Source organism: Garra rufa, chromosome 20 (genome assembly GCF_049309525.1).
Source record: "Garra rufa chromosome 20, GarRuf1.0, whole genome shotgun sequence".
NCBI lineage: Eukaryota > Metazoa > Chordata > Actinopteri > Cypriniformes > Cyprinidae > Garra > Garra rufa.
In genome coordinates, this window is record NC_133380.1 from 12,435,031 (window position 1) to 12,454,480 (window position 19,450).

General features: G+C 36.8%; 1 protein-coding gene across 1 annotated transcript in view; it reads right to left on the reverse strand.

Annotated features, from left to right (window-relative positions):
- The window catches only part of diaph3 (diaphanous-related formin 3), a 491,335-nt gene that overhangs the window by 300,018 nt on the left and 171,867 nt on the right, over window positions 1-19,450 (reverse strand). The window lies entirely within an intron of this gene.

Below are 19,450 nucleotides of genomic sequence, written 5' to 3' on the forward strand. Positions count from 1 at the left end.
ATCATGGCGGTTAGACGCCTGATTACTCTGAGCGAAATGAAAGCACTTGCTTGATTTCACGGGTGTAGGCCAACACCAGTGGCTGAATCCTCCCAAATTGTAGCACAGACAGAGAGAGAGAGACGAAAAAACAAATCATGGAGTGAGTGAAACTGCTCCAAGCGTGGCTCATTTCATTATAACCTGTGGCTGATGTACATAAACAGCGAGTCCATGAATATAATGTGGACTAAACATGATTTCAGTCGCTGCGAATGAAAATTAGGCCTCCATTCCCTTTCTCTCTTTAAAGGACACGGGTGTCGTCTGGATGAGAGATCACGTCCTAGTTGCCTGACCTGAATAACACATATACACAATTAGCAGTGCTTGAAAAGATCCGAGGCAGATGAGGCAGAGAAAGAGAGTGGCGTAAACGAGACTGAGTGGATGCCTCTAATAATGGGCTGTGCGTTTCTCCTCCATTAAGCCTGCGCTTCTCAATTGGAGGGCGTGGGGGACGGCGGCGCAGCGTCCACTGAAGTGCTCATCAGTCTTTGGTGATCTAATTAACATGATAAGATACGCCGTCCCACGGCTGTACCGAAGGTAAACGCAACAACCGGGCAGAACGAAACCCTCTAATCACACCGCTGCTCAAATGTTTGCTATCAGATCCCTGATAAACTTCTCCTACAAGGTATGATGGGGCAATTACAGTCACAACACTTGGCTGAATTAACAAATAATAGACAAGCAGCCATTGATTAGATTAAAATGACCATCTGCTAACAATGAGATGGCACCGATCAGCGCTAAACTGGAACAAAGGCTCAGCACTCAGATCGGATATATAAATCCACGGACTGTATCTATCTCTAATCATAACACATGTACACACTCCACAGGTGAGTCGCTCTCAACAATCAAGGGTGGCGATCACATCGGTGAGCACAAGCAGCCACGCCGAACCCCGAACGCTCTGGGAGGGAGAACGCAAGAACTGGCTTGTGTGAAATTGCACTTTTCAATCTATCAGCTTTCTCTTCTATCATAGACAATCACGCAAGACAGACAAGAAAGAGGTTGTGCTAAATTTTAACACTGTCTTCTGTTCTGCTGCCTTGTGGTTAGTTTGGGGGCGTAAATGGTTTGACTCAAGAGGTTTTAAAGCTCTGTAATGACAATCTACACCAGAGAAAAGCATTTAGTGTGATTTAAATACGCTCTCCACAGGCTGAGCTGTGGCAGAGGTGAAGATTTTTACAGAAAAATCTTCATTTTAACTAAAAGCCAAAGCAAAAAAAAAAATGTTCCGAGGCGTCCTTGATCAAAATATGAATGTAATGAGATGCAAAAAGAGCCAAGGGTGAATTTCAGAGGTGAAATACATAAATACCAGTTCATTTTTATGGGCTCAGTGTGAGCACTAGTGCAAAAAAAAGCCTGCCAGTCTATTCCTCACCCAGTCCTCAAAATCAACAATCAATTCGAAGAACAAAGGTGAAACAATGTCTGGAAAATCTGGGTAAACCTATGACAACCTTGTCTGTCTTTTGTCTGGAAGGAACAGAGACAAGAAACAGCATTTTAATATTCACTTCATTCTTCAAAAAATGCTAAATCCTCCTATTCTTTTCCCTCCGAGGTGCTTTGAGGTTGACCTTGAATCGGTGAGTCGTATGCGCGGGGAGTGCGAATGGCGCAGTCGTCGGGGGGCAGAGGTGCGAAAAAGGCAGGGAGTGCGGCGTGAGGCCGCTCTGATGCTGCATTAGGGATGCAGTTCCACATCCCGCAAAGCCAAAGGGAAATAAAAGGCAGGAAGGCTATTCAACAGCAACCAATTTAGAGGCCTCCAGGAGAGCAGGAGAAGGGGACGAGTCTTAAAACCCCTGCCCCTTCGGAAATCCATCTTGGTGTGGCCATCTAATAAACAATTCCATTACCTGGCTTCCCCAGGTGAAATTAAATGTCATGGTTAAGTGTGACATGGAGAGGGGGGAAATCGGCACAACTCGGCAGAAATTTCATAGCAGTCATTATCTGTGAGGGTCCACACTGGAGCCCGGAGGCACAGGTGAGGGGGTTTCTCTCTTTCTGATTGATAACAAGGTCTCTATCGGCGTTTCACGACTACAAGCGGCTGTAAAGTCTCCCGGTCCTGAATATTTTGATCATGCCGATCTACTGTTAAAGGGCATTCAAGCCGACAGTGCTAAAAAGCGCTGGAGGTTGCCAAGTCTCTGTTGTGGGTTTGCTAGTAAGCACTCCCGCCCAACGGCAAAATCCAACAGCATCGGGGTGCAGATCACTAACAAAAAAGATGCTTTGAAATAGAAAAGCATTAGTGATGATGCTTTGGTTTAAATCAAATTCTCTCATCATCAAACACTGCACACACTCAAATAAAGTTATGTTTCACTTTGCCGACTTTGCTGCATCAATAATGCTCTGTTGTTCCGTGTCACCTCAGGAGCTGAATTTACACAATATGGATAAGAAAATAAGCCTTTCTAAGCACTGTTTTCTTATCTTCTACATTAAGGAATCACACACACTCCTTTTTATACATGTACTTGAAGGGATAGTTCACCCAAAAGTGAAAATTTGATGTTTATCTGCTCCAAGATGTAGGTGACTTTGTTTCTTCAGAAAGACACAAATGAAGATTTTTAACTCAAACTGTTGCAGTCTGTCAGTCATATAATGGCAGTCAATAGGACCCATGGCTTTGAGAGTCAAAAAAACAGACACAAACAAAACTAAATTAAACCCTGCAGCTCGTGACGACACATTGATGTCTTAACACACGAAAACAAGTTTGTGCATGAAACTGAACAGTATTTATATAATTTTTAGCTCTGATCCACCGCAATGTCCAACTTTCCTGAGCGCGTTCACAACAGCCAGTCACGTGCTCTGGCATAGTAGACACGGAAGCGATCTGTCGCACTTATATGTCACTCATTGTTTACACAGAGAAATTGTGGGTACGACGGTTTCTCAAAATGGTAATTACTTGTGCTTATTCTGATAGTTGCAACTGATTAAAATCTAAAAGATTTTGTTTGCTTGCGTGAACTCTTCTGGGAGTGTTGACTTTTCATCGACTCCCAACTTTTGAGCCTGATCGACTGAAATTATGGTTGCTTGCTCAATTTGTGCAAGAAACTGAACAGTATACATATAATGTTCAGTTTCTTGCACAAACCGATTGTTTTCGTATGGTAAGACCTCAAAGTTGTGTCACAAGCCACAGGGTTTAAATTGGTTTTGTCTATGTTTTTTTGACTCTCAAAGCCGTGGGTTCCATTGACTGCCATTTTATGACTGACAGACTGCAGCAGTTTGAGTTAAAAATCTTTGTGTGTGTTCTACTAAAGAAACAAAGTCACCTACATCTTGGGATGCCCTGGGGGTAAGCAGATAAACATAAAATTTTCATTTTTGGGTGAACTATGTCTCCTTGCTGTTTTTCCCTGACACATTCATAATTATTATTTCTGCTGGTGCGCTGTGGAAAGCTTTTTTTGCGTGCGCTTGAGCGTTTATTAGGCTATTTTGCTAATTAAAGGTGCATTATTATGATTTATATGGTTTATTATTAAACGTGTGACTAATAGTCAACTAATGTTTAAAATAAACGACTACTAGCCGACCAGAAAAATCTTCAGTCGAGGGTAGCCCTAATCACAATAATTATTGTTTTATTGCCCAGCCCTAAAGGTAACTGTTAACCGTTTAGCTTTTTAAGATGAACCTGTTAGCAGTGTTGTAGTATTGAATATTTTGGCAAACAAAAGAGCAAACTGTACTTGTTACATTATTAAATTAACATTATTAATCTACTTTTTTATCCTGAATCCAGCCCCACATTGCCAACTCTCATTGAAAATGAATGGCCTCTAGTCAGTGTGTCACTGTGAATCGCTATCAGCGTGAATCCTTTTTAAGACTGTGGAGTTTTAGCAGGCTTGTTCCCGTCATTGTATATCTGTTAAACTGGGTTGCACAGAAACCATACGCTTTGGAACGAGTGAGCGGAGTGTGTAGTAACTCACCAGATGAATTATGACTGACAGCCTCTTTCAAGAGCTGCAGCAATGTGCACCGAATCAAAATTATCCAGACACTTACACATCCACACTTTCACAGCCTCGATATTTTCAATAAAATGCTTTCATGTACTTGCTTGAGAAACGTTAAGACATCAAACTGCGCGCAGACAGATGTTTTAAAAACCACACTATAGTGGACTGAAAGCTTAAAGAGCGTAATCACCTGTACAAGCTGTGAGTGCTGGTTTTCATAGGGCTTTCCATTTCAGACAACCCACTCGATCATGCTGAAAGCTTGTTGTTTGAGTCGAGTTTAGTCGTGTTACGTGACAGCTTGATACTGTAAGTCCAGACTAAATCAGCGGAGCTCCAAAGGACTGCAGTGCAGAAGTTGCAGTGATTGATGATGGGCCTCTGAGGCTAACAGACTTCAGCCCTCTGGCAAAAACATAGGAACTATCACCAGTTCTCCCCACTGCCATCTCCTCCTCTTATTTCCTCTGTCTTTCACATGAAAAGATGCCTTTGAGCATTCTGTTTTTATTTACTGAAAAAATTATCTGTATGGGGCTCTCCTGAGACGGCGAGAGATCACAGCACTTTCCAAAAACTTCTGATGTGTGACTCTATAGACTGCAGGCTTCCCGAGAGTTCAGTTTCTTCCTCCATTTACGCCGGCCCTGTCCTCTTCCAAACGCATCAACATTTAACCTCAACAAGCTACACTTATCCTTTAAAATCAATCTCCTTCTTCCTCCGATGGGTCGAAATTGGTGTCACAGCGGAGAAGTGTGATTAAGCACTGAAGTTCTGTGATGTCTGTGCTCCCTCGAAATAAACTCAAAAATGAGCATCACGCTCCTGAAAAATTTCAGTGCTAGCAGAATGGCAAAAAAATTGCCTTTTTTCCACAATACAACAATGCAACAGTAAAAAATTCCCCCATAAAGCAAAAACAAAGTGGGCTTTCACTAAATAAGTAGTGTTTTGAAAAACCATCTTGTTATATATCTGTATTTGTCTGATTTTTAATCAAAAACTCAGTTTGACACCTGCTCCACAAAGTAGAACAAACCGCACAGTTCGTATGAATGAGTGATGTTTCTCTGTAAGTGGTCCTGCCCTTCTCTACAGTAGCACTCTGATCAGGCCGTCTGTGTTTGGTCCATGCCAGCTTTAACATTTGTCTGTCTTCATCCAACTGTGCCTGCAATTTGGACCCGTGCTGGGCTCTCTAAAAATGGCTTTTAATAACCGTCTGAATGGCACAAATATAAACAGATGCTGTTGTCTTCTCTTGGCCACCCTGCCACTCAGATTCAGTCTGAAAGGGTGCGCAAAGCTAATTATCAGAAAACTAAAAGCAGCTATGCATTTCTTTGATTGAGATTTAATAATGGAGAACAAGACAACATCCTCTCATGCTCTCTGTCTCCCAACTTTGCTTGTATTGGTGTTTCAGGAGTGAGAAAAAAGTATTATTTTTATTTTATTCAAAAGATTTAGGTCAATAGTGCTGTTTAAAAAAATAAATAAATAAAAATATAAAGCATTGTAACATATAAAATCGGATATACACTACCAGTCAAAAGTTTTTGAACAGTAAAATTTTAAATATTTTTATAGAAGTATCTTTTGCTGATCAAGCCTGCATTTATTTGATCCAAAATACAGCAAAAACTACAATTTTGTAATATTTGTAATATTTAAAATAACTGTTTTCTATTTAAATAGACTTTAAAATGTAATTTATTCCTGTGATCAAAGCTAAACAGCATCATTACTCCTATCATAATCCTTCAGAAATCATTCTGACATGATTCTAATATGATTTGCTGTTCAAGAAACATTTTATTATTGTTGTTTTTGTTATCAAAATTTAAAACAGTTTTTTGTTTAACAAAATTTTTTTAGGATTCTTATCACTTATCTGAAATAAAAAAGCTTTTGTAATATTATACACTGTACCATTCAAAACCTTTTCATCAAAGAAACCTGAAAAAGTATACTCAACTGTTTTCAACATTATAATAATTTTTTTAGCAGCAAATCAGATTATTAGAATGATTTCTAAAGGATCATGTGACTGGAGTAATGATACTAAAACTTCATCTTTGAAATCACAGTAATATATTTTATTTTAAAATATATTCAAAAGGAAAATGGTTATTTTAAATAGTAAAAATGTTTCAAAATTGTACTGTTTTTGCTGTACTTTTGAACAAATGAATGCAGGCCTGGTGAGCAGAAAAGACTTCTTTAAAAAAAAAATTTTTTTTAACTTACTGTTCAAAAACTTTTGACTGATAGTGCATAATATAAAACATTAATGTAAAATAAAAAAGATTTAATACAACAAAAACATTTATTATTTAAAATATACTTTTTAAAAAGCATTTTCTTTTTAAACAAATAGCTGGCCAATATCTAACATGTAGCAGTTACGATAATCAAACCATTGTTTATTGCCCGTCCTACAATTTAAGCAGACAAAGCAACTGAATAATTGAATATGAACAATACATGAGAGAGAGAGCATGTGATGGAGTGTGTTGAGCAATCACTACATAAGCAGAAAGATCCTGACTTCAAAGGTAGAATGCTATTGACCAGCCTCTGTGTGAGCAGCCTTGTTTCAAGGTCTTCATGCCAGTTCATGTAATGATAAAAACACAATCTTTCAGTGAAATAACCGGCCTTTTCTACCTTGATCCAGAGCAATACTGTGTTTTCAATCTGACCTTGTATAAGAGGCCTTCAGCGGTATTGACGCGCACACAATGCTGGAACCCTCAAACATGGAAATTAATTTTGCAGTTCAAATAGTTTGCATTAGCATGCTTGATCCGTTTTCTGTCCAAATCTCTATGGTGAAACCCTTTGATCTGCAAAAACAGCTCTTCCTAATATCGTCTGAAAATGTAGCCATCTATCAGACGTCTTAACGTTCTGTATTGATTTCACAAAGAAAGAAACCTATTGTCATTTACATTCTGATCACATATTCTCATTTAGAACAATCATTCAAATCAATAAATTGTTTTCAGATTAACACTGAAGAGAAAGGAGAAATATAATAAAAGAATAACAGAGACATATCTCGGTCAGATAGACCAAACGTTAATAGGTCTGACAATAAGATGATGAAGAAGAAGTGGCTTTAAATGCATTGCATTTCTAAACAGCAACAGGGTCGACTTCACATTTTTGTCATTGAGTTCATGGAAATACACTTCTAATAACTTTACAACACCTCTAAGCCTTTAAAACTATTTTTATTTATGACCGTAATTAATTCTGACTGGAGGACAACAAATTACTAAATGTCTTTTTTTTTTTTTTTTTACAAATGTCACTTTCAAAGTCTTGCAAAGACTTAAAATACTATATCTATTTTAGTTTGGGAATATTATGTAAAAAAGATCAAGATGAGCACAAATAAGACTTTTCAAGCTGGGGGCATGCTAATTAATCAATCATGGAGGAAATAAATTGGTATTGGCCCTAATTAAGTTAAAATTGTGACTGCTGATTGTATAATTTAGAATGTAAACATTCTGTACACTGCTGATAAGAAATAGTTTAGAAAGGCTATAAAGCTTGCCAGAAAATACAATTAATTTAACCAGTTTGTAAGAGAACAGGCTAACGTGACAAAACTACAGTTCATGGGCTCTAAAAACTTTTGAACTGCAGTGTACATATCCCTTTATTCACTGTGGTGGCATAATAATAAGATACGTAAGTGCCAAGATCACACTTATTGCACAAACTTTGCTCTTCATTGTGTTAAACCAGCACTAAAAAACAACAGAGAAAAAAAAATGACTGTGCAAAGTCCTATATAAACATAAACAGGAACTTAGCAGGAGGAATGGAAGGTGCCATACACACAGAGCCCCTTGTAAACCCAGTGTTGACAGAAAGGACATGGCGGTTGTGCCGCAATGGGGCCAGTTTGACATTTAAATGACTTGTGTGCCCACAGCTGGAGAGAGCTGGCACAACACCAGAACCGCCGCCGATTCGCTCTGGTCATAAACACTCATCACAGTACTGACAGGAAATGAGGGAGAAAACAGGCACCCGCAGGTACCAGGAGAAGACGAGGATGGATGCAGCTGCGTTCGGTTTGTGGACCGAATGACCGGTGGGAAAGCATCTGCCATGAAGGGCGAGATGGATCTATCGTTGGATTTAACTACGGTCCTGTTTACACTTGGTCACTTAATGTATATCCTCTGATCTGATTTGTTAAAACGGTTGCATTTGTGAGCCTGGACCACAAAAATCAGTCAATTTTTTTTAAATTGAGATTTATACATTATCTGAAAGCTGAATAAATAAGCTTTCTATTGATGTATGGTTTGTTAGGATAGGAAATAATTCAAAATACTGAGAAAATTGCTTTAAAGTTGTCCAAAGCAATGCATATTACTAATAAAAAATTATATGTGACCCTGGACCACAAAACCAGTCATAAGGTTAAATTTTACAAAACTGAGATGTTTACCTCATATGAAAGCTCAATAAATAAGCTTTCTATTGATATATGGTTTGTTAGGATAGGACAATATTTGGCCGAGATAAAACTATTTGAAAATCTGGAATCTGAGGGTGCAAAAAAATCAAAATACTGAGAAAATCACCTTTAAAGTTCTCCAAATTAAGTTCTTAACAATGCATATTACTAATCAAAAATCACATTTTGATATATTTATAGTAGGAATTTTACAAAAAAACTTCATGGAACATGATCTTTACTTAATTTCCTAATGATTTTTGGCATAAAAGAAAAATCAATAATTTTGACCCATACCATGTATTTTTGGCTATTACTACAAATATACCCCAGCGACTTAAGACTGGTTTTGTGGTCCAGGGTCACATATATCAAAAGTTTTGATATATTTACGGTAGGATATTTACAAAATATCTTCATGGAACATTATCTTTACTTAATATTCTAATGATTTTTGGCATAAAAGAAAAATCGGTAATTTTGAATCAACAATACAATGTATTATTGGCTATTGCTACAAATATACCCATGCCACTTACGACTTTGTGGTCCAGGGTTACATTTACACTTGGCCACATAAAGGTGTCTTGGCAAAATGGATATAAATCCAATTTTCAATCTTTCCACACTATAAGCAAATGTAACAGGGTTCGCGTCAACGAAAGCAAAAAACACGCACTCTGTTTTATTCATCATGAGATCTTTTTAAAATCGAAGACCGCAAGAGGAGAGGGAGGAGCATCAGCACTGGATAGATAAGTTAGTCTGTCTATTTGTAATGAAGATGATTATGTGTTGAGGGCCTGTGACACACTTTGTTTCATTTCTGGCAGTTTGCCTTGCTATAGAGATATTTGGCTACTGAGAATCTGCGGAGATGCGTCTTGCATTAGTGCTGTTACATCTGCCAGTGTCAGAAGATTTGGCTCACAAACATTTCTATGACGAACATCAAAGTGTCGTCGTTTTTCAAGACAAGCCATGATCAGAATTAATGCTAGAGGTTTCTGCTATCCACATAATTTCCAGTGCTCTCGTCCTCCGCTCACGAGATTCATCTGATATGTTGCCCTTTGCTATGATAAACACTGGTTGCACCACTGTTTTCATGTGGATGTGTAGTGCTGCTTACACTATTCTTCTTAAATATGCAGGTAATGCCGCCGTTTGTATACTTTTCATGATAGCCATCATTTCAGCCCCACGTGTAATGCAGCTCGCAGTCACTGAACGTTTATAGGTTAATAATGTAAAGTATGGAGAATTTTTTTTTGCAGGCCCCCTTTTTTAACACGTCTTGACTGTCGTACAGTCTGACATTAATAACAACTGAGATCCCACAGTGTGACATGATCAGCATGTCCGAAAAAACTGACAAGCACAATCCTAAAAGACTAAAAAAAAAAAAAAAAACGCACAATGTGCGCCCATCTTAAGATATGTCATATAGTCCATTAAACGCTCTCAAAACATGTTTATTATTTTAACATTTTGGGAAGAGTAAAATTTAAATACTGTATGGGTCATTCTGTGTCAATCAACTAAATTCCAATATGTTTTCTAAAGAAATATAAACATGAACAGCAATGAAATCCAAAACATTAAAATGTCATCAATGTACATTTCCTGAGTAATCCGCTATTTTGTAAGGGGGGAGTGGGGTCAAAATGACAATTTTCACCTGAGATTCACAGCCAACTCACAGGGGGGAAAAATTACTTCAGAAAGACAGCAGCATTGTCAAGAAACACCCTCCCATTGCCATAATATAGCTTAGAAGTGCCAGGATAACTTTTAATATAACTCCAATTGGATTTGTCTGAAAGAAGGAAGTCATATACACCTAGGATGCCTAGAGGGTGAGTAAATAATAAGCTAATTTTAAACTTTCTTTTTGGCATCTTCATTTTTAAGGCCTTGTATGGTTCAGATCCAGAGACATTGCAATTTCAATATGGTTATGGTCAAAAACTAAATGTGCGTCACTTTGCATAAAGATGATACTTTTTTTCTTTTAATTATTAATGTCTGAAGAACTTAACTAGAAATTAAGAGTTCAGATGCAAAAGACGTTAAGTGCTGTTTGATTTTTTCTTCTAAAATGAGCATTTTCATCAGGCTTCAATGTGTAGGTTGAGTAATTTCACTTGAATGGCAATGAATAAGCCATTTCATTGCCTTTAAAGTAAAATAACTGAACTTAAACATAGGAGCCTGAGAAAAACGATAATTTTAGAAGAAAATTTCAGATGGAACTTAGACGCTTTTGCATCTGAACTGTCAAAACAACTGCATTAAACATACCAGAGTGCCATAAATATTCTTTTTCCAAAGTTTGCCTGCCTGTAATTTGAGAAGTATCAAAAATATCGCAATATGATTTTAGATTCTAATTCTTAATAAATATATCTATCATCAAAATCTTTCTTTTCAAGACCCTACATTGTTCAGTCCCAGAGATATGAGGATCTCAGTAATACACTACTGAAAAACACATCAATGGCATTTAATATTCAGGCATTTAGGTATTTTTTTCACCACAAAAAATATTAACTAAATCAAAATTTAGTTGAGTTGACAACGAACAACAACCAGATGCATTTACACTTGTCCAGTTTCCTCTGAAATGCATCCTAGACCACCTCCTGATCAGATTTAAATCAGTCTCGAAAGAGTTTCGGACAGCATTCACACTTGGTCCTTTCACGATCGTTGAAAACGAAAGTGTAAACAAGCCTTACGACTCTGAACGTGTGAAATATCTGTCCATTCTAATCTCTCTCAAACTAACACAAATGAGCATGGACATGAGTGCGCACGCGCATCCATCAAGACCCCCGCTGACCTCGGAAAAAGGTTGCGAGTGTAAACATAATGACAATGATGTGAGCTCTTAAATTGATGTGCTTGGGAAAAAAAAGAGCCTTTGACATTTAAAGACAAGCTAATGAAGTTAGTCAGAGGCCCCCTCCATAATGGCTGGTACACGGCTGGCCTGTGGGTAAGACGTGAGAAATGAGTGCACTTCAAATGGCAAATGAGGAAACGTCAATGAATGACTCATTGGACCGGTGTCGTGTGTTAAAAGACAGAGCAGAAAAAAAAAACAATGAAAAGAGAGCGAAATGGAAAGAGCAAGCAAAAAGCAAACTGACCTTTGGCTTCTGTTCCAGCAAGCAGACAGACAGCAGGGCATGCAGTAAAAGAGAGAGAGAGGAAGATAGAGGGATTGTTGGTTAGAAGCAGGTAGCCATATGGACTGTCATGCTTTATACTGAAATAAAAACTCTGAGCTGGGAGCTAAGTGAGTTAGCCAGTTGTCCGTCTGCAGCGTGTAATTCAGTTAAAAGGCTATTAAAAAGCTCTAATTTACCCCCGTAGACAGTGCAGGCCAGATATATAAAGCTGGGACTAGAAAAGCCGCCCTAGTGCCGTTTTTCGAACTAAGGTTATGGAACAATACAAAAGACGTGGCTTGTAGAGATCTGGCCATTAAAAATGTGTCTATTTTCACGCGGCAGCCTGCAATTCGGCACGCGTGATCACGGACCCCCCAGCAGGCACTTTTTCAGATTTTTTTAAAACGTTGTTGTGCTTCGTATAATATCCACCAGGTGGCGCAAAGAACAACATTCTGTAGCCAAACACCATTGCCAGCTCTAGGGGGCGTTGGTCACAAATACCATTGTTAACAATAGTTCAATGATTCCTCTTTTGGAAATTATGGTTCCAACGAATAGCAAAAAGATATTCATAAGCAGGTGCAGTTGTATTGTTATTTTCTTTTCTCGTTTTTTTGTCCTGATGAACATTTATTAGACTGCATTGGAAATAGAAATGTTAATTTTGGTTATTTTATTTTTCCCAACCGACAACTGACATCAAGTTATTTATTAACCGACAAGATTATGTTAAATTACAATTCAATTTAAATTGATACGTGGCTGTGACACATTAAAAACAACTCAATTCGTTTTCAGGGATTAATTGTACACAAGCAAGAAGCAGCATAAACATCAGAACGGCACGCACATCACGCGCAGAGCTTGTGCACAGAGAAAAACCCACACAATTGCCACACAATTTCTGAGTCCAAATCTTGCAAGAATTCCCAGAAACACACAGGTGATGTAAGGCAATTTCACCTGGCATCTTCAGTGTGGCTTCTTGGACAAACACAATCCTTCACCTCTGTACCAGTGCTAAAACAAATGCTCAGAAAATTGTGCTAAGAAAATTACAATTAGACTTCAGTATCTCTGGGGATGGTATTAAAAAAGCCGGGATCAGGAACTCGGCAGCACTGCGTCATTAGCCTCTCTTTAATTCACGATTAGAGTGATAACCTGCAGGCCAAGCCGGACTGATTAACTCGTGCCGACCCGCACTTACTCAAACTGCCACCTGGGAGCCAGAGCAATCAGAAGAAAGATAGGAGTCGGTTTAACATGCTACATGCAATCATAGTGCAAAATAAGAGTTTTCTGCTTACAGTTATATTTTGTGCTTATCGATACGTTTAACTATTGAGAAACTTTACCTAAAACTGAAATTCTGTCATTTACTTAACCTCAAAATGTCAATGTCATTCAGTGGAACGCAAAAGATGATATTCTGAGCAATGTTCGAAAACGATAGCTTTTGTCCCTACAATGAATGTCGATGGGGTCCACTGGACATTCATTGCCACTGTATAAAAAAATTTATCTATGGGACTTCTTAACCTGTTTTATCATCTGCCAGGTGAAAATGGCTTAGAAAAGTGATAGTACACTTCTGTACAAAACTCATTATTTAATATTTAAATTATCATTCATGTCTGTACCATTAAATGTTAGAATTCGATTAGAAAACGATTTGACATGTTAAATGCAGATATACAACAAAACATACTTTAATGTTTTGTCATTTACAAAAGTTTAAATATTGCACATACATTTCTCATTTACCTGCAAAAATAACCAGACTTTGACCAGTACTGTTACTGAGAAGTAAAAATATTAAAAATAGGTAAATAGGTAAAAATAAATTTTATTAAATAAAATATATAATAAAATTGGAAATGTTGTCTTAAAACTAAACTTAAAAATGGAATAAAAAAAAACATAAAAGACAAAAGCACATAAAATTACTAACAATAAAATGAAAAAAAGAAAAGAAAAAAAAAAGAAAAGAAGAAAAGCTACATTGCTGTTTAAAAGTTTGGGATCAGTACGATTTTTATTATTTATTCTTTTTTTAAAGAAGTTTCTTATGCTCATCAAAGCTGCATTTATTGGATCAAAAATCCATACAAAACAGTAACACTGTGAAATATTATTTCAATGTGAATATATTTCAAATATAATTTATATCTGTGAGGCAAAGCTGAGTTTTCAGCATCATTACTCCAGTCTTCAGTGTCACATGATCCTTCAGAAATCATTCTAATATGCTTTTTTATTATCACTGTTGAAATCAGTTGTGCTGCTTAGCATTTTGTTGAACCAGTGATACTTTTTTCAGGATTTTTTTTAATAAATAAAAAGATAAAAAAAAAAATAACAGCATTTATTTAAAATATAAATATTTTGTAACAATATAAACTACCATTTAAAAGTTTGGGGTCAGTACAATTTCATTCTTCATTATTCATTTATTTAGACTTCATTTATTCAGCAAGAATGTGTAAAATTGATAAAAAGTGGTAGCAAAGACATTTCTATTTTGAATAAATGCTTCACTATTGTGGTCAAAATTCCATAGTTTGTTTTTCAGGATTCCGCTCAGCTGTCATCCGTCAGGATAGAACAACAGCTTTGTTGTTGCATTTCATGTTTTCATTGTAGCTGTCATTATATTGGTTTATAAATTTGAGCAGGACTCCAGGATTTGTCAGGAAAACATTTTTAAAATGCACCTACTACAAAGAGAGCAATAAGACGGCATTATAAAATGCTTTGATTTTGAATAGCAAAGACGTGCCCACACTCAGACATTCACAGGTTCATTTTAAGAGGTATTAGCCAAAAAACAAAGCCACTGCTTTTCAGGAACTGTAATTACCCATTATACATTGTGATATAGCCTGGATCGTTGGTCAGTTGGATCCGATTGCTTTCTCACTACAACTGAACCGCTCCAGAGTTTTCGAGTTCCTCATTAAGGCGATCTTCTTCTGAGACTAAAATGATCAACTCTAACTCCTCCTAGAGCTTTAACAAACCCCAAACTCAGCCCAGATCTTCAGGCTGATCTCACTGGGTGTGCTATATCTTTTCTAACCGACCGGACTTACGGTTTTCCTAAAAATAACTAATAAAACTGGGAAAAATCCCATTGACTTACTTTGACAAAATGTCCAAATGAGCCAAAAATATTCAAACTCCAACTGTCAAAACTCCCAGAATCCCTTGAGACTCAATCAAACTTTGTTATATTTCTAATACATTTAAACTCATTCAAACTAACTTGCTAATCATGCTAGAAACTTGCATGTAACATGCTAATAATGCTAGAATCATGTTAACATACTAATAACTTGTTAATCATGTTAACATGCTAGTGACATGCTACTCATGCTAGTAACATGCTAATAACTTGTTAAAATATGCTAATTATGTTAAATCATGCTATTAACATGCTAATCATGATAGAATCATGCTACTAACATGCTAATCATGCTAGCAACATGCTTGTAACTTGCAAGTTATGCTAAAAACGTTAATAAAATGATAATCGTGATAAAATAATGCTAGCAACATGCCAGTAACTGGTAATCATGCTACAAACATGCTAGCAACAAGATAGTAACATGCTAATTGTGATAAAATCATGTTGGCAACATGCTAGTAACATGCTAATCATGTTAGAAACATGGTAGCAACAAGCTAGTAACATTCTAATCGTGATAAAACATGCCACAACAAGCTAGCAACAAGTTAGTAACATGTTAATCACACCAGAAACGCGCTAACAACATGCTAGTAACATGTTAATCATGTTAGAAAGGTGCTAACGTGCTAGTAACGTTAATCATGCTGGAAACATGCTAACAACATGCTAGTAACATGTTAATCATGCTGAAAACATGGTAGTGACAAGCTAGTAACATGTTAATCACGCTAGAAACGTGCTAACAACATGCTAGTAACATGTTAATCACGCTAGAAACGTGCTAACATGCTAGTAACGTTAATCATACTAGAAACATAACAACAAGCTAGTAACATGTTAATCACGCTAGAAACGTGCTAACAACATGCTAGTAACGTTAATCATACTAGAAACATGCTAACAACAAGCTAGTAACATGTTAATCACGCTAGAAACGTGCTAACAACATGCTAGTAACGTTAATCATACTAGAAACATGCTAACAACAAGCTAGTAACATGTTAATCACGCTAGAAACGTGCTAACATGCTAGTAACGTTAATCATACTAGAAACATGCTAACAACAAGCTAGTAACATGTTAATCACGCTAGAAATATGCTAACAACATGCTAGTAACGTTAATCATACTAGAAACATGCTAACAACAAGCTAGTAACATGTTAATCACGCTAGAAACGTGCTAACATGCTAGTAACGTTAATCATACTAGAAACATGCTAACAACAAGCTAGTAACATGTTAATCACGCTAGAAACGTGCTAACAACATGCTAGTAACGTTAATCATACTAGAAACATGCTAACAACAAGCTAGTAACATGTTAATCACGCTAGAAACGTGCTAACAACATGCTAGTAACGTTAATCATACTAGAAACATGCTAACAACAAGCTAGTAACATGTTAATCACGCTAGAAATGTGCTAACAACATGCTAGTAACGTTAATCATGCTAGAAACATGCTAACAACATGCTAGTAACATGTTAATCGTGTTGAAAACGTGGTAGATGACATGCTCATAATGCTAGCAACATGCTAGTGACATGCTAATCATGCTAACAACATGCTAGTAACTTACTAATCATTGCTAGCAACATGCTAATCATGCTAGAAACGTTGTAACATGTTGGTAACGTTAATCACGTTAGAAACATACTAACAATATGTTAGTAACATGTTAATCATGTTGAAAACATGTAAGTGGCATGCTAATAAAGCTAGCAACATGCTAGTGACATGCTAACAACATGCTAGTACCTTACTAATCATGCTAATAACATGCTAACAAAATGCTAGTAACTTGCTAATCATACTAGCAACATGCTAATCATGTTAGAAACGTTGTAACAACATGCTGGTAACTTGATAATCATGCTAACAACATGCTTGTAACTTACAAATCACACTAGCAATATGCTAATCATGCTAGAAAGCTATCTATCAAACTTTAAGCTTTTAAAACTATTTCAGACTGAAACTATTTTAAACTGTCAAGCTTAGTTATAACTTTGAACCTTTTTAAACGTTTTAAACTTTTTATACTTTCTGGTCTGGTTTTCTCAAGCCAACTTAAAGTTTGTCTTGACAAACTTTTTTTTTTTTATCTAGTTTGTTTTATCATTCACCAAAACTGTATACTTCTGAATAACACAAGTAATTTCAGGATCACTGTCTGTACAGGACATAAATACATAAGGAGCTTCTTCAAATTTATAACCTAAAATATGAGTAATAGTAACACAGTGATGCCACACTTACAATACAAATGACCACTCTTTGGTTACCTTTAAAGGGTTTGAAGGTGGTTTAAAGCCTAAAAAAATGAGCGTGGCAGCTATACAAATGATGAACATTTCAGATACTGAATTCTTTGTTCAGCGTCTACATGACGAATGGCCTCCCCAGATCCCCTGAGGTGTGCTTTACATTTTTGGAGGGTGGAAGAGTTTCCATCTCTGCTTGTGTATCTCTCCTCGCTGAGATTAACAGTGTTGCGCACAGAAGGACGTCTTTCCCACATATCAGCCTGCTATGATGACAAAATCTCCCCCAGCAACTAAAATAAACCTGTTTTTTCAACCCCAAATGATTTCGATAAATAAAAATGCTGCATGAAGAGAATCAGCAAACCAAAATTGCATGAAAAAACCAAATGTATACCTGCTGAATGCTTTTATCTGATCAAAGGCTGCTTAAAATGGCGGTCTCATTGTCCCACAGTGAGTATATCACGGCAGACAGCATTGAAGATCTCCATCAGCAAAAGACACCTCAGGGAGCAGAAAATGAGACCGGTGCTTTGGAGGAACGAGCCACAATGAGCATTATCTCAGAGCTGTCGCTTTCCCTGACGAGAATGTTAAAAAGTTCTACCTTTCCTAAGAGGGATGTTTTTCCTCTTCTGTTTGGAATTGATTGTTTCCAACTCTCAATTCACAGAAACACAACCGCCTTCATCAATTATTGAGTTCAGAGCAGAGGAAATAGTGCTCATTTACGCCAGGTCAAGGTCTATCGGCTGAATAAAATTTAATACAAAGAAAAACCTCCCAAATGAGCATAAAAAGAGATTTAAATGCTCTTCAGGAACTCGTCTCGAAATCCAAACGTACAACCTTGAAGGTGGGAAACGGTTATAATTTAGATCACTTCCAGATAGGCTTCACATCTGGTTCCCAAGAAAACTGGTGGTGTGTTCATAATATCAGTGGTTTCATTTTATTCTGTTTTTATCGGATATTCGCCGCGTATGAGTGTGCGTCATTGTCTTTGTGCATGTGGGTTTAGGGACCCGACTAGCGCCCTTGTCAAGGTGATGTACTGCTTTGATTGGATCACAAACACCCTCTCTATTCATACCGATGCATTTGCCGCGTCTGAACCGCTATGAGCTATGGGACACGAGTTTAATTCTATTCCTCAGAGAGAGAAGGCCAAGCGGTGGCAACGCATCCATAATGCACGGACCATCCTCCCTGCTGGAGACTTTCTCGGTCATGTATTATCTGTGTTTTATGGGAAAATTGCTTTATGAGAGATATGAGATTTAATCGAAGGCAAAAAATAAGCTAATGTAGCTTTTCTGTTATATGTTGAGGCCAGCGATAATGTCACAGGACTGCAGTGTGGAGAAATAGAAAGCGTGTGTGGGGTTTCAATAAGAAATACGCTACGACGATAATAATAAGAAATAACAACCTCCTCTTTTATCTCCCATTCTTTTTCTCAGCCTTACGTGCTCTGATAGTTATGTTTCTGATAATTAGGTGGCTGGCGGGATAAAGCAGACCACAAACTTAGAGCAGCTGCTACCGTAAGTATTTTAAATTAACATAAAACGACACTTGCCAGCCATTTTATATCACATACTTTAATGGGAAGTATTTACAGGAAATTTTATATATTCAAAAAGAGGGACAAATGCAGGCCAGACTTGATGTATCTATTGGTAATTGACTAGGAAAGTGCAAAGTGGGTGATGCAAAGATGATTTTGCCCCAGAAATCAATCCATATTTATCTAATTCTCTACTGATGAAAGCTGAAAGTCAAGTTAAATGCATCGTAATGTACCTCAATGGCAATGCTTCATTAATAAATATTTATTAATACCATAACCTGCATTATTATAACATTAACTGTCATTATAATAATATATGAAATTATAAAAGATTGTAGAATACCTTTGACAGAACCCTAAAACAATTACTTAATAGCCTATTAATGTGGCCTAGTTAACATCAACTAAAAGCTGTATAAAAAAAAAAGGTCTTTTTATTGAGATTTCTACATCATCTGAAAGCTCAATAAATACCACATTGATGTATGGTTTGTTTGGATAGGACAATATTTGGTCAAGATACAACTATTTAAAAAAATAAAATCACCTTTAAAGGTGTCCAAATGAAGTTCTTAGCAATTCATAATAGTAATTAAAACTATTGTAATGTTGCTACTATTGTAATGTAAACTATTGTAATGCAACTATGTTGCTTAGTATTTTGTTGAAAATT